The sequence below is a fragment of the Chiloscyllium plagiosum genome, chromosome 9 (assembly GCF_004010195.1).
Source record: "Chiloscyllium plagiosum isolate BGI_BamShark_2017 chromosome 9, ASM401019v2, whole genome shotgun sequence".
NCBI lineage: Eukaryota > Metazoa > Chordata > Chondrichthyes > Orectolobiformes > Hemiscylliidae > Chiloscyllium > Chiloscyllium plagiosum.
In genome coordinates this window covers 103652855-103665574 of record NC_057718.1, presented here as the reverse complement: position 1 = coordinate 103665574, position 12720 = coordinate 103652855, and positions in this window count along the sequence as shown.

Here is a 12720-nt window from a genome sequence, read left to right as displayed (position 1 = left end):
TTTAAGGAGGTTATGGATAGCTTAGGTATACAGCACTTTAAATCCAGTGTGTATCATCCTGAATCCCAGGGAGCTTTTGAAAGGTGGCATCAGACCTTGGAGACCATGCTGAGAGCGTATTGTCAGGATTACCCAAATGATTGGGATAAAGGTATCCCCTTCGTATTGTTTGCCATTAGAGATGCCCCAAATGAATCTACTCAGTTCACTCCCTTTGAGCTAATATTTGGACGTGAAGTGAGAGGGCCTTTGAAATTAATTAAAGAGAAATTGACAGATTGAAGTCAGAGATTTCACACTTAGATTATGTATCGGAGGTGAGGGAGAGATTAACTCAGGAAGCTGAATTAGCTAAACATCACCTAAAGAGGGCACAGCATAGAATGAAGCAGGTGGCAGATAAAAACTCTGAAATTTGAACATCTTCCCATGGGAATGATGTATTAGTATTGTTACCAGTGGTAGGAGATCCTTTCAAAGCCATTTTTGGTGGTCCCTATCAAATTGAGAAAAAAAATTTGGTAAAGATACCAGATAGGAAAAACACTGTATAGAGTATGTCATGTGACTATGTTGAAACCTGATAATAATAGAAAGAGGGAACTGGAGAAACAGGTGTTAGTTACCGCCCTGCAGAGTGAGGAGTCAAATCCAGATGGTGTGGAGTTTGATGTACCTCAAAATGCATTAAATAATGAGGAGGTCCTTGAGGAGTGGGATAGGTAAGTGAACTATCTGTCTCAGGAGCAAAGAACCCAGTTGAAAGGTTTGTTGTAGCAGTATGAGGACAAATGCAGCAATAAGCTGGGGAGGACTACTGCTATTGTGCACGAGGTAGAAATAAGGAATGTTGTTCTGATAAAACAACACCTCTACAGACTTAATCCTCTCAAAGCCACACAGATCCAGAAGTGGATGCAATGTTCAATGAAGATATCATCAAACTGAGTCAGATTGAGTGGAGTTTGCCAATGGTGTTATTTCCCAAACCTGATGGAACTCAATGATTTTGTGTGGACTATCGGAAGGTCAACGCCATAACAAAATCAGATTCATACCCAATACCAAGATTGGAGGACTGTATAGAGAAAGTTGGACAAGCCAATTACATCACAAAGTTGGGCTTACTGCATGGTTATTGGCAGGTACCTTTATCAGAGAAAGTGAAAGAGATTTCTGCGTTTGTAACCCCAAATGGTCTGTATCAATTTAAAGTGATGTCCTTTGGAATGAAGAACACACCCGCCACATTCCAAAGACTCATGAACAGAGTTGTGGCTGGGTTAACCAACTGCGCTGTGTATTTGGATGATGTAGTGATCTTTAGCAAGCCATGGAAAGATCACATGGTACAGTTGGCAGAGCTCTTTGAACTGGTGATCAACTTAAAAAAAATAGAATTTGCGAAGGCAGAGGTGATGTTCTTGGGACATAACATCGGTCATAGAAGGTTAACCCCAAGGAACGCAAAGATGAAGGCCATCGAGGAATTCCATGATCAACCTGAAGAAGGAAGTGCTTCGATTTTTGGGACCGAGCGGATTCCATTGGAAGTTTGTTCCGAACCTCAGCAGGGGAGTGGCATCGCTAACAGATTTACTGAAGAAGGATGCAAAATTTTGGTGGACAGACAATGCCAGGAGGCATTTGACAATTTAAAAGCAGTATTAGTCACACCACATTTTGAAATCCTTCAAAGTTGCAATCAATGCTTGCAACTTTGGAGTTGGAGTTGTACTGCTACAGGAAGGTGATGATGGAATTGAACGGCCAGTTGGTTCCTTCTCAAAGAAACTCAACACCCACCAGAGAAAATACTCTCCCATCGAAAAGGAATTATTGAGTTTGGTACTGGCCTTACAACATTTTAATGTTTACGTGATGAACAATTTATTGGAGACAGTTGTGTACGCAAATCATAATTCTCTTACATTCTTGGAACGATTTAAAGACAGGAATATGAGACTATTTCATTTGATTGTTATGTTACAGACTTTTAATTTACAAATGGTACATGTTGCAGGTCGTAAGAATGTGATAGCAGTTGCGTTTTCACGGATTTAACAGATAAAGCAGAGAAAAGATTGAATAAATACCTATGTTTATATACATGTGCAGAAGTGAATATGAACAGATTAATGTCCTATGTATTTCCTTGTAGTGGGGGTTAAGAATTAGGAAAAAAACATTATGAAGTTTCATTTTTTCTTAAGGGGGGAGCTGTTATGAAGTTGAAGATGTGTACTGTACCTTTAAGAGGGTGACTGTTTTGTACTGAGAGCTTTCAGGTATGTGTCATGTGACTGACTAGCAGTCTCAGAACATGTTGGAAAATTGAAAATATGTAACGTTGGTTGTGAAACAAATACCTGAGTTTTGGTTGCTGTTTTGGCAACTATTTGAATTGAACCAATCAGTTTAAATTATGCCCCAGGATATTAAAAACCAATCGATTTTGAATTTATTGTTTTGCCAGCATCGAACCGATGAGATGATCCAATGCTGGGGGTATAAAAAGGCAGGCATTTTGACAGTTAGAGAATGAGACCAACTGCAATCTACAGAGTAACCATGAACAGAACACTCTCTATCAAAGATACCTTTTTCATATGAAACATTTTTGCAACAAAAGACCAAAGATGACCCAGGGAGATCTACAGCCATAGGGAGATTGTTGGGGATGGAAAAGTTATGCAGTGGGTGACTCACTCATAGCAGTCCAATTTAGGGGAACACTAAATCACACCACACAAACCTTGAGTTATTGACTGTTTATTTGTGAGCTCATGGGGAGAAACAACTCGACTGAATGGTCACTCCGATAAGATACAGAGCGTTGCGTGATTATATAGGTTACAATCATGTAATAATTAGCAAACTGTTAACTGCAGGATAAGGCAAGTTTAGGCACTTTTTCCCAGTTACTAGCCTCAGTCATGTAGTGTTTGGGCAGTGTTAGTTAGCAGTTGATAAGCTAACAATAGGTTCCTGTTAAAGAAGAACATTCCCATGCTGGGAAAGAGTTTATTATCAGGTATCAGGACAGCTGCAAGGTCAGCTACCTCACTGAGCCTGTGGAAGTATAAGCTGAGCAAGCAGACACTAATGTGAGGCTCAAAATGGTTTCCAGGCTTTTAATATGTGACAAGGTGGCATCTTCAAATCTAACAAATCTCCCATAGTTCCTTCCTTTTTCCTTTTCACCAAATCAAGAGGGCAGTTCACAGGAGATGACAAAAGGAGGGACATAGCCGGACTCAGGGGTTTGTTGGGTGGTGAGAGTGTAGAGTCATCCAGGTAACCATCGGAGTCTGGGTCACCAGGCTCGAGAGAGAGAGAGAGAGTAGGAGTCAACAAAATCATCTGCTGGTGGGGGAACATCAGAAACAGGGAACTGTACAAGCTGGGAAGAAACAGGGGTATTCAACATTAGTAGGGAGTCAAAACGGGCACAGCATTGTTTCAGAAAAATAATGATAAGGGAGAACAAAACAAAAACAGCAATGAGAACCACAAGGCCCTGGAGGAGGGTAGAAGCCAAGCAAGCTACCCATCCAGGTCCAGAGATCCCAACATGGGTAGTGTCATGGAGGGAGGAGGCCGCCTTGCGAATATGGGTGGCAATGTTAGTAATGGTCTCATTGGAGTCAGAAACGTAGGTACAACAGTCAAAGCCAATAAGGGCACAAGTGCCTCCCTTCTCGGCTAATAGGTAGTCAAGGGCCATGTGATTTCAGAGGGCCACAATGCAGATGCCGACTATCTCTGCATTGGGCAGGTCAAAGGCTGAAGATGTGGCCTTGGCGATCTCTTCCAGAGTGGTTCCAATATGGTGAACCTCAACATCAAGCTGCAGGGCATAGGGAGGGGAAAAGATAGTTAAAAGGTGCTGAAAGGTAGTGAGTCCCCTCTTGATACAAGGTCTCAAAGTCTCGAAAGGTGAACTGTGGGAGTGGTAAAGGAAAGAGACAACATAACCTAGGTAGCAGCTGCCAGTCCAGGAAGCAGGCAGCCAGGGGTACACTGTCTGGCTACAAATGGAGTAAGTGCCATTGAAAGCTCATAAATGATTTCATTGGAGACCAATCCGAAAGGTGGTAAAAGAGGAATTGCTGGCAGTTTTATTGGGAACAGCGGGAATAAGTATGCTGCCTTTCACAGTTGATCAGAAAGCAGATATGGAAAGGAGGATGGAGTGAAAGCATTTACTGAACCCAGCTCGCCACCCTAAAGGATGGTTGCTTTTAATGCAAATACTTCCTAGGGGTGTAGCCATAGTCATAACATTGGTGAGGAATAGAGACGGGGGTGTGCGTGATAGATTGTAGCGAGGCTGGAACCAGCCTTCAAACGTGTCCATTCTATACCCTGCTTACTGCCAGCAGAGGTGGGAATTGTCTCCATAAGTGGATGGGGCATCTATCAGCTTCAGGAAGGTACGAGGGTTGTGAAAAGTAGTTACAGCAGCAGAATGGTGTTGATGTAACCACCATCCAGCAGTATCGGATTCATTAAAAGGTATAGCTCTCAAGGGAATCCCACCTTCACAATGGAAAGGAATGTGCCCACAGACCCAGCAGCCAGAATCATTGACCTTTCTTGCATAAAAATAAGGCACATAAAGAAAAGTGTTAAAATGCGATTCTTTCTAATTGGAGGCCACCAGCTTATTCCAGGGGCTCCAGTCAAAAGCATGCCATATCAGAAAAATAAGCAAAAACAGTATAACAAGTGTAATCATAATCACATGGAGCCATCTATGGTCGTAGGCTTTGCAGGTGTTTCCACAGAATGCAACTGGTGACCCTCTGGGGCTGGCACCCTCTTGCACTGCGTGGCGTGAGTCCATTCCGGGTCACCAGAGGACCAAGGAATGGACCTTTCCATCTAGGAGAAAGAGAATTCTTTTCCCCTGGCTGGAAAGGATGCATGGGATCACTGGTAGGGATAGGAATGGATGACTTAACAATGTCATGATTCTGAATGATAAGTTGAGACAGGGCCTTAGTATAATCAATCAGAGACTCCTGTGTTAGGAGCAGAGCCACATCCACAGACAGGTTAGGAGGCCTGGTCACAGTTGGCATGAGTCTGCCCATCAGAGTGAAGTCTGTAGTCTGGTTAACTTGATTCCAGATGGAATACAGAGCAAGGGGCAGAGCATTAGGCCAGGACAAGCCTGTATCCTGTGAAATTTTAGTGAGGATTGTCTTCAGGGTGCCATTCATCCTCTCCACCATACCCAAGGACTGTGGCTGATAAGGTATGTGATGCCTCCATGTAGTCCCCAGAGCCTTGCTAATAGCCTTAGTGACTCCAGAAGTAAAATCAAGAGAGGCCGAGGCAACGAGTAAACCATCTCAAGGGTCCGCTGAACAGCAGAAGCATAAACACTGGGGCTCTCCATGTTCCCTTGGGGAAGCCAAGTCTGTGTGTCTTGGCGGTTGTTGAAAGTAAAGGCAAAAAGGTACTGACTCCCAGGGGACAACTTAATAGAGAACAAGGCAGAGCAGAGGTTAACTACTGAAAAATAAGTAGCGGAGGCAGGGACGGTAGTGAAAATAGCATTTGTGTTCAGCACTACAGGGGAACAAAAAACAACAGCATTAACAGCACGTATATCCTGCACAAACCACCACCTGTCAGGCTTGCCAGGTTTTGGAACAGGTAGGATAGGGGTATTGCAGGGGCTCTGTGTAGGAACAAGGATGCCCTGTTCCAGAAAAGAAGCAATAACAGGCCTAATGCCTGCAGTAGCAGCGGGTGTGAGTGAATACTGACAGGCCGACAGTAAACGAGCACCAACTTTCAAGGTAACAGTGTGTGGAGGGGCGGAGACAACCAAACCAGCATGGTTAGGATGGTTAGGGCAGCCGCAGGGTGGGGGCGGGGTGTAGCTGGCCACCTCAATACGACTCTCCCAGTCCCCATCTGAAAATGGCGGTGGAAATGGGAGGGCATTCCGTTCTGGTTTTGGTGGATTCAGGGGCTCTGTCATGGCAGCATGTAGCATCGTGTAGCGCAATTCTGGTATCTGTAAGATAAGACCCTTTGGGGAACAATGTATGGAAGCGTTTAATTTGCAGAGGGTTTCATGACCCAGCAGGGCAACTGGACAGGAGGGTGAAACAATAGCTGAGTCTGAATCCGTGACTGATCTGACAGGAACAGGGATAGTGTCAGAGAGGGGCTCAATTAAAGGAACATTAGAGGCATCGACAGTACGGACAGACTCGGAACTGAGGGGCAGATCCACAGAGGAATGAGTGGCCCCTGAATCCACCAAAACCAGAACGGAATGCCCTCCCATCTCCACTGCCATTTTCAGATGGGGACTGGGAGAGTCGTATTGAGGTGGCCAGCTACACCCCGCCCCCACCCCGCGGCTGCCCTAAGCAGTAGGGGAACGGCGGGGAAGGATTATAAGGATGAGGATGGCGTTGTGGGACAAAAGCGACCAGTGGGGGCACAAACCGCTGTAGAGAAACTGCAAGGCAGTTATACTCCCAGTGCCCACACTGACTACAAGACCAACATTTCATAGATACTTGTCAGTGCGGGATAGAGCCTGTGATTAAGGGGAAACATTATCTAACCGAGGATAAGCTTCTTTATCGTTTTTAGAATCGAAAAAGCCATGCCTGTCCATTTTATAAAGAGCAGTGAGAGTATCTTTCCATGTGGCAATCTACCAAGTAAGGTTCTGGGCTTTACAGACCTGGGCGTGGTGAGGAAGAAGGCAATTAACAAGGGTTTGGACAGCCAGTTTCTCATTGTCCTCTACAGGAATGCCAGAGGAACCTTTCAAAGTATCTCTGAAACAAGTGAGAAGACCAGGGACAGCCTCAGTGGTTTTTTGTGAGTACTTTCCCCTAAGTCACTCTGCTGTCTGGCAGAGCTCATGATGGCATCCCTAACCAATCAGAATGCTGATCAGCTGTGTCCCAGTGTTGTGAGGGAAAATCGATAGAGTCTTTAACGATAGGCCAACCGGAACTGTATGCCAGTTGCAAAAAGGTTTGACCATCCTGCAGGAGGCAGTCATGGATACCGCTAATTTGTAAAAGCCAATTATAAAAAGGAACAAGTCACTTTATCGGATCCGGAGCATCCTGTAACATGCCACGCTCTTCTGCATGGGTCCAGGGTTTGTCAAGTGGCCTATGACCTATCATAATTTGAGGCAATTGAGTCTTGAGGTGACTGTCAGCCTCTGAGGGGGTGCCTCCCTCATGGTCAACGTGCAGTTGTTCTCAATTTGAGCACCATGTCGTAACACAACTCAAAATGGAGATGACCTGTAACAAGCAGCACGCTCAGTATCATTGTCCGTCCCTGAAACACTTTGACTCCCCGGCCAGCAATGCCTCAATTTTAAAATTCCCATCTTAGTTTTAAACTTCCTCGATGGTCCTTTTTTTTCAATCATTTACAGGATGCAAACATCTCTGACCGGGGCAGCATTTATTGCCTAGAGGGTAGTGATGAGTCTTGTGTACGCGAGACTAGGTTAGGCCTGCAGTTTCCTTTGTTAAATGGTGTTGGTGAACCAGATGGGTTTTTGAAACATTCAGCAACAATTTCATAGTTATCATTAGGGCGGTACTGTGGCTCAGTGGTTAGCACTGCAGCCTCACAATGCTAGGGACCTGGGTTTGATTCCAGCCTTGGGTGACTGTCTGTGTGGGGTTTGCACATTCTCCCCGTGTCTGCGTGGGTTTCCTCCCACAATCCAAAGATGTGCAGGTTAGGGTGGATTGGCCATGTTAAAATTGCCCATAGTATTGGGTGCATTAGTCAGGGATAAATATAGGGTAGGGGAATGGGTCTGGGAGGGTTTACTCTTCAGAGGGTTTGTGTGGACTTGTTGGGCCAAAAGGCCTGTTTCCACATTGTAGGTAATCTAATCTAATTAGACTCTTAATTCTGTGGTTTTTTTAAATTGAATTCAAACTTCACCATCTGCCACAATGGGATTCGAATCCAGGCCCCCCGCACATTATCTGGGTCTTTGGATGAACATTCCAGTGATAATAACACTCTCTTGTGTAACCTCACCACACCCCAATTTCTTCAGTCCTGCAGCCCTCAAAGATCTTCAGGAGGAGATGGTAACATTGTGATAATGTCACTGAGTAAGTAATCCAGAGGCTTCAATTAATGGTCGAGGGATGTGGGCTCTGTGAAATTAGAATTCAATCAATACATCTGTGATAAAAGGCTACTCTCAGTAAAGGTGACCTTGAAACTATCATCTAATGTTATAAAATCCCCCCATGTCTGTTGATGTCCTTTAGGGAAAGAAATCTGCCATCCTTACCTGGTTTGGTCTACATGTGACTCCAGACTCTCAGCAATGTGGTTTACAAGCAGGACATTCAGTTCACAGGACAATTAGTGATGAGCAAAAAAGGCTAGTTTTATTTGTGACACCTACATCCCATGAAAGGATAAAGAAAATAAAAAACCCTTCTAATTCTCCTCTGTTGTACACCCCTGAATTTAATTATTGCAACTCTTGCAGCTTTGCCTTTAGCTGCCTGAGTCTTAATCTCTGGAATTCCCTCCAAAAGCCTCTCTATTTCTTTCTGCTCCTTTAAACCAGTCCTTCAGAACCTATCTCTTTGACCCATCTTTTGGTCCCCTACCATAATATACCCTTATGTAGCTTGGTATCAAATTCTGTTTGATCATTGATCCTGTGAGGGAGATCTCACTAGTTTTAGATTAATTACTTCCAGTGTGGAAACCAGGCCCTTCGGCCCAACAAGTCCACACCGACCCGCCGAAGTGCAACCCACCCAGATCTATTCCCCTACATTTATCCCTTCACCAAACACTACGGGCAATTTAGTACGGCCAATTCACCTGGCCTGCACATCTTTGGACTGTGGGAGGTAACCGGAGCACCCGGAGGAAACCCACCCAGACATGGGGAGAATGTGCAAACTCCACACAGACAGTCGCCTGTGGCGGGAATTGAACCCGGGTCTCTGGCGCTGTGAGGCAGCAGTGCCACAGTGCCACATAAATGCAAGTTGTTGTTGTGATGGTGAGAATCAATGGCAGTTTCACACGATTGTACCAATCCGTAGGTGTGTCTTTGCTGACACGTTTTCAGAGCAGTCACAGGATTCACCTTGCGAACCATTGCCAATTGACACATGCGGGGAAATCTTGGCATTGTCCATCAAGTGTAAAATGAAGGATGCTCCATTGCTCAGCAGCCAGCTTTGCATCTCAATGGCTCCCAATGGAAGTGAAATTCGGGCGAGATGGAGAATGGGATATGATTCATCACCATCTGATTTACACCATCCTACAAGGACCATGTCTAACCTCTCCATTGTTTACAATCAGTGTGTCCTTCATTGCAACCAGTGGTCATTTTATGAGCCATGACCTAGTGGCCATTTAAAGCAATTACTTATAGTACCTTTCATTTCTGGAGTTTTATGTTGGGTTGCACTATACACACTGCGCTCATACAGCATAGCTTCCTATGAATGTTTCTTGCAAACATCATTAAAGAAAAATCAATATGAAGGAAAGTCCTGTCTATACGATGTATTGCTAGCCATAGAAATTGCTAATATAATGATTGAACTATTAGGAGCAATAACGTCCTGAAATGAAAGCATTGTGTGCACATTGAAACAAGATAATAACTCTCCACTTCTTTCACTGGATTCTCCTGTTCTGCTCCACACAGACAACTGCTGTGCATTTCTATCTCCTGCAGTCTAACCAAGCCAACCTGTGGTACAGCATTGGGTACAATGCCAAACTAGAATAAATGCAGACACACACACACACATTCTCTCTCTCTCAAGAAGGTTCTGTGGAAATGCACACTCCACAACAAACATAAAATGGACAGTGAAATCTCAACCACATGGTTCTAATTAAATCTGAAATGTTACAGGTATTGGGTGGAATTGTCCCAGGCTTTGGGTGACAAGGGAAAAGGTGGGAAATGTGCAAAAATGCAGCGAAAATGAAAAATTTGATTTGTAAGATTGAGAAAAAACTTCCCAACTTTCCCCTTAAATTGACAGTAGAATCTCACTGAAAAGCAACAATGAATTTCTTTCCAAGTATTTGTATCTCATAAACCCCCAACTCATTGTTTACAAACAGTTTGCAATTCCCTTTCCTCTCCTGAGGAACTAGACAGTGACAGTTCTAACTTGGAAGTGAGAGTGGTTGCCTGGTAGATGCAGCTCACCGCTTGCTTGTCCAGGCCTCCATTCCAACATGGCATTGAATGCTCCACAAACAATGTCCTCCTCCACCCTTCAGCCAGTGAAATTGATATCATCAAACTACCAGCCTCTTTACTGATGATCTTGGAACAACTCGGAATCCACTTCAGGACTTCACTTTGGAACTCAGGGACACCTTTGACTTGCATGCTCCTGCCAGATTGCTCTGCACAGCCATTGTATGCATCCATGCAGAATGAAAGCGAATGGCTTTTAGCTTCAGTTCCAAATGTTATGGACTAGACCAGACCTCTCAAAATATTCTAAGAAGGTCACCTTCTTATCTTAAAGGCAAATGTAAAGCGATTGTTCCCGGTGCAACGTGATTGGTCAAACCACTCGATGTTAAGCAAAAAAACAATTTCTTTAAACACTGTAGTTAAAATACAACAAAAGAAAGAGAAATTTAGAATACCTTAACTCTATTGGAAACTTAACCAGATAATAGATATAGTAATTATTACTAATTAACTGTTCCAATATAGTAACATCCCCATAAACACACCCCTTGGCAAAAAGGAAAATTCAGACACAGATTCTCGCATGCAGTTCTCCAATCCAGGCGGAAAAAAGCATCAAGAGAAAATAGCAACCTGGAGACATTCACTGAAGCTTCCAGCTCTGTTGAGATCCCAATGGCTTTGGATGTTACTGATAAACCAAAACCCAGGCATCCTGATCTGCGAGAGCTGGCCATGCCCATTCAGGCTGTTAAATAAAAAACTCAAGGCCCCCCCAGCTACATACTCAGGTGATCTTTATTAGTCAGCTTGGCAACTCTGCTTTACAACCTCTCTTCAAAAACAAACCAGGACAAAATTATCTGTTAAAGTGACAGCATCATCACACAAGCATACATCCCCTTTGCACTTACTTGGATCCTGACAGCCTCTGCAGATTGTACTGCTTTTTAGCCAGATGACATGAAGGGATAGCAGTAGTAGAGGAGGAGATGTGTCAGAACATTAAATGGAGGAGCTGCATGCAATAGTTGGTAAATGTTAGTGTGGCTGGGTTAAGGTGAGTGTGAGGTGGCAGAGAGAAAACGATGACACTTGTCTTGGTGGAACACCAATATCATTGACCAATCAAATTGCTTCTGGAACACAGCACCTTACACTCACCTTTAAAATAAGAAAACGTTAGGGTCGAGGCATAGTATATTTTGAGGGGATGTGGTCTGCTCCATAACAAAATGTCGGAATTAAAAGTTCAATACTTCGAAAGGTGCTTTGGGCTTCTGATCATGACCACTCACTTCTCCAGTGTTGTGCTGGACAAGGTTCTGTTTATCATATAAGATGCTAAATTGAGGCCTCACCTATTTGTGAATTAGATTTGAGCACCTACAAAATGGAAGCTGGCCCTTCAGCCCAACAAGTCACAATTTATTTATACATTACAGTTAAAGTACAGCAATGACAAAAAGAAAAGAATCTGTAACTTTATTAGATTACTGTGTGGAAACAGGCCCTTCGGCCCAACAAGTCCACACTGACCCACCGAAGCGCAACCCACCCATACCCCTACATTTACCCCTTACCTAACACTATGGGCAATTTAGCATGGCCAATTTACCTTACCTGCACATCTTTGGACTGTGGGAGGAAACCGGAGTGCCCGGAGGAAACCCACGCAGACATGGGGAGAACGTGCAAACTCCACACAGTCAGTCGCCTGAGGCGGGAATTGAACCCAGGTCTCTGGTGCTGTGAGGCAGCAGTGCTAACCACTTGCCACCGTGCCGCCCACCTTATTGGAATGTTTAATAGAATAATAGACACAGTAACTATTGCTAATTCAATATTCTAATATTGTAACATCCCATAACCACACCCTTGGCAAAAGGCAAATTTATAAATAGATTGTCTCACATATAACTCCAGTAAAAGGTAAAGAACACTCAGCTTTTCGCTGTAACCAAGTGGGGGTCAAGAAAACAACTTCCACCTCTTCAAGACTCCAGCAGCCACTGCTAAAAGCTAAACTAAAAATCCTGGCTCTGTGGGAGCTTGACCCCACCCATTCAAACTGCTTCTATTCTTTCTATTTAAATAAAACCACAAGGCCTCACAAGCTGTTTACTTTAGCAGCTTTTCAGCTAGACAGCTCTAGACCTGTCCCCCAACCTGTCACTGAAAGAAACCAGAACAAAACACACCTCTTAAAGCCACTGTATCGTCACAATGTATCTTTCAAAAGAGGACTGCTATAACCAAGAGATGAACGTGCATGCAGATTCAGTGACTGGAAGAATCCTGTGCAGAGTTACAGGATGTCACACCTGGAAAGGCAGAGAGCTACCTTCTGCAGATATGATTGCGTTTTACCTCTCCAGGGATATCCAAAGAAAGGGATTAGCAACTGACTGAAACTTTGGGTCTATGTCTATTAGTGGCCTGATATTAAAGTCTGTGGATTAGTAGACTACAAAGGTCACAGCTTAAAAACAACC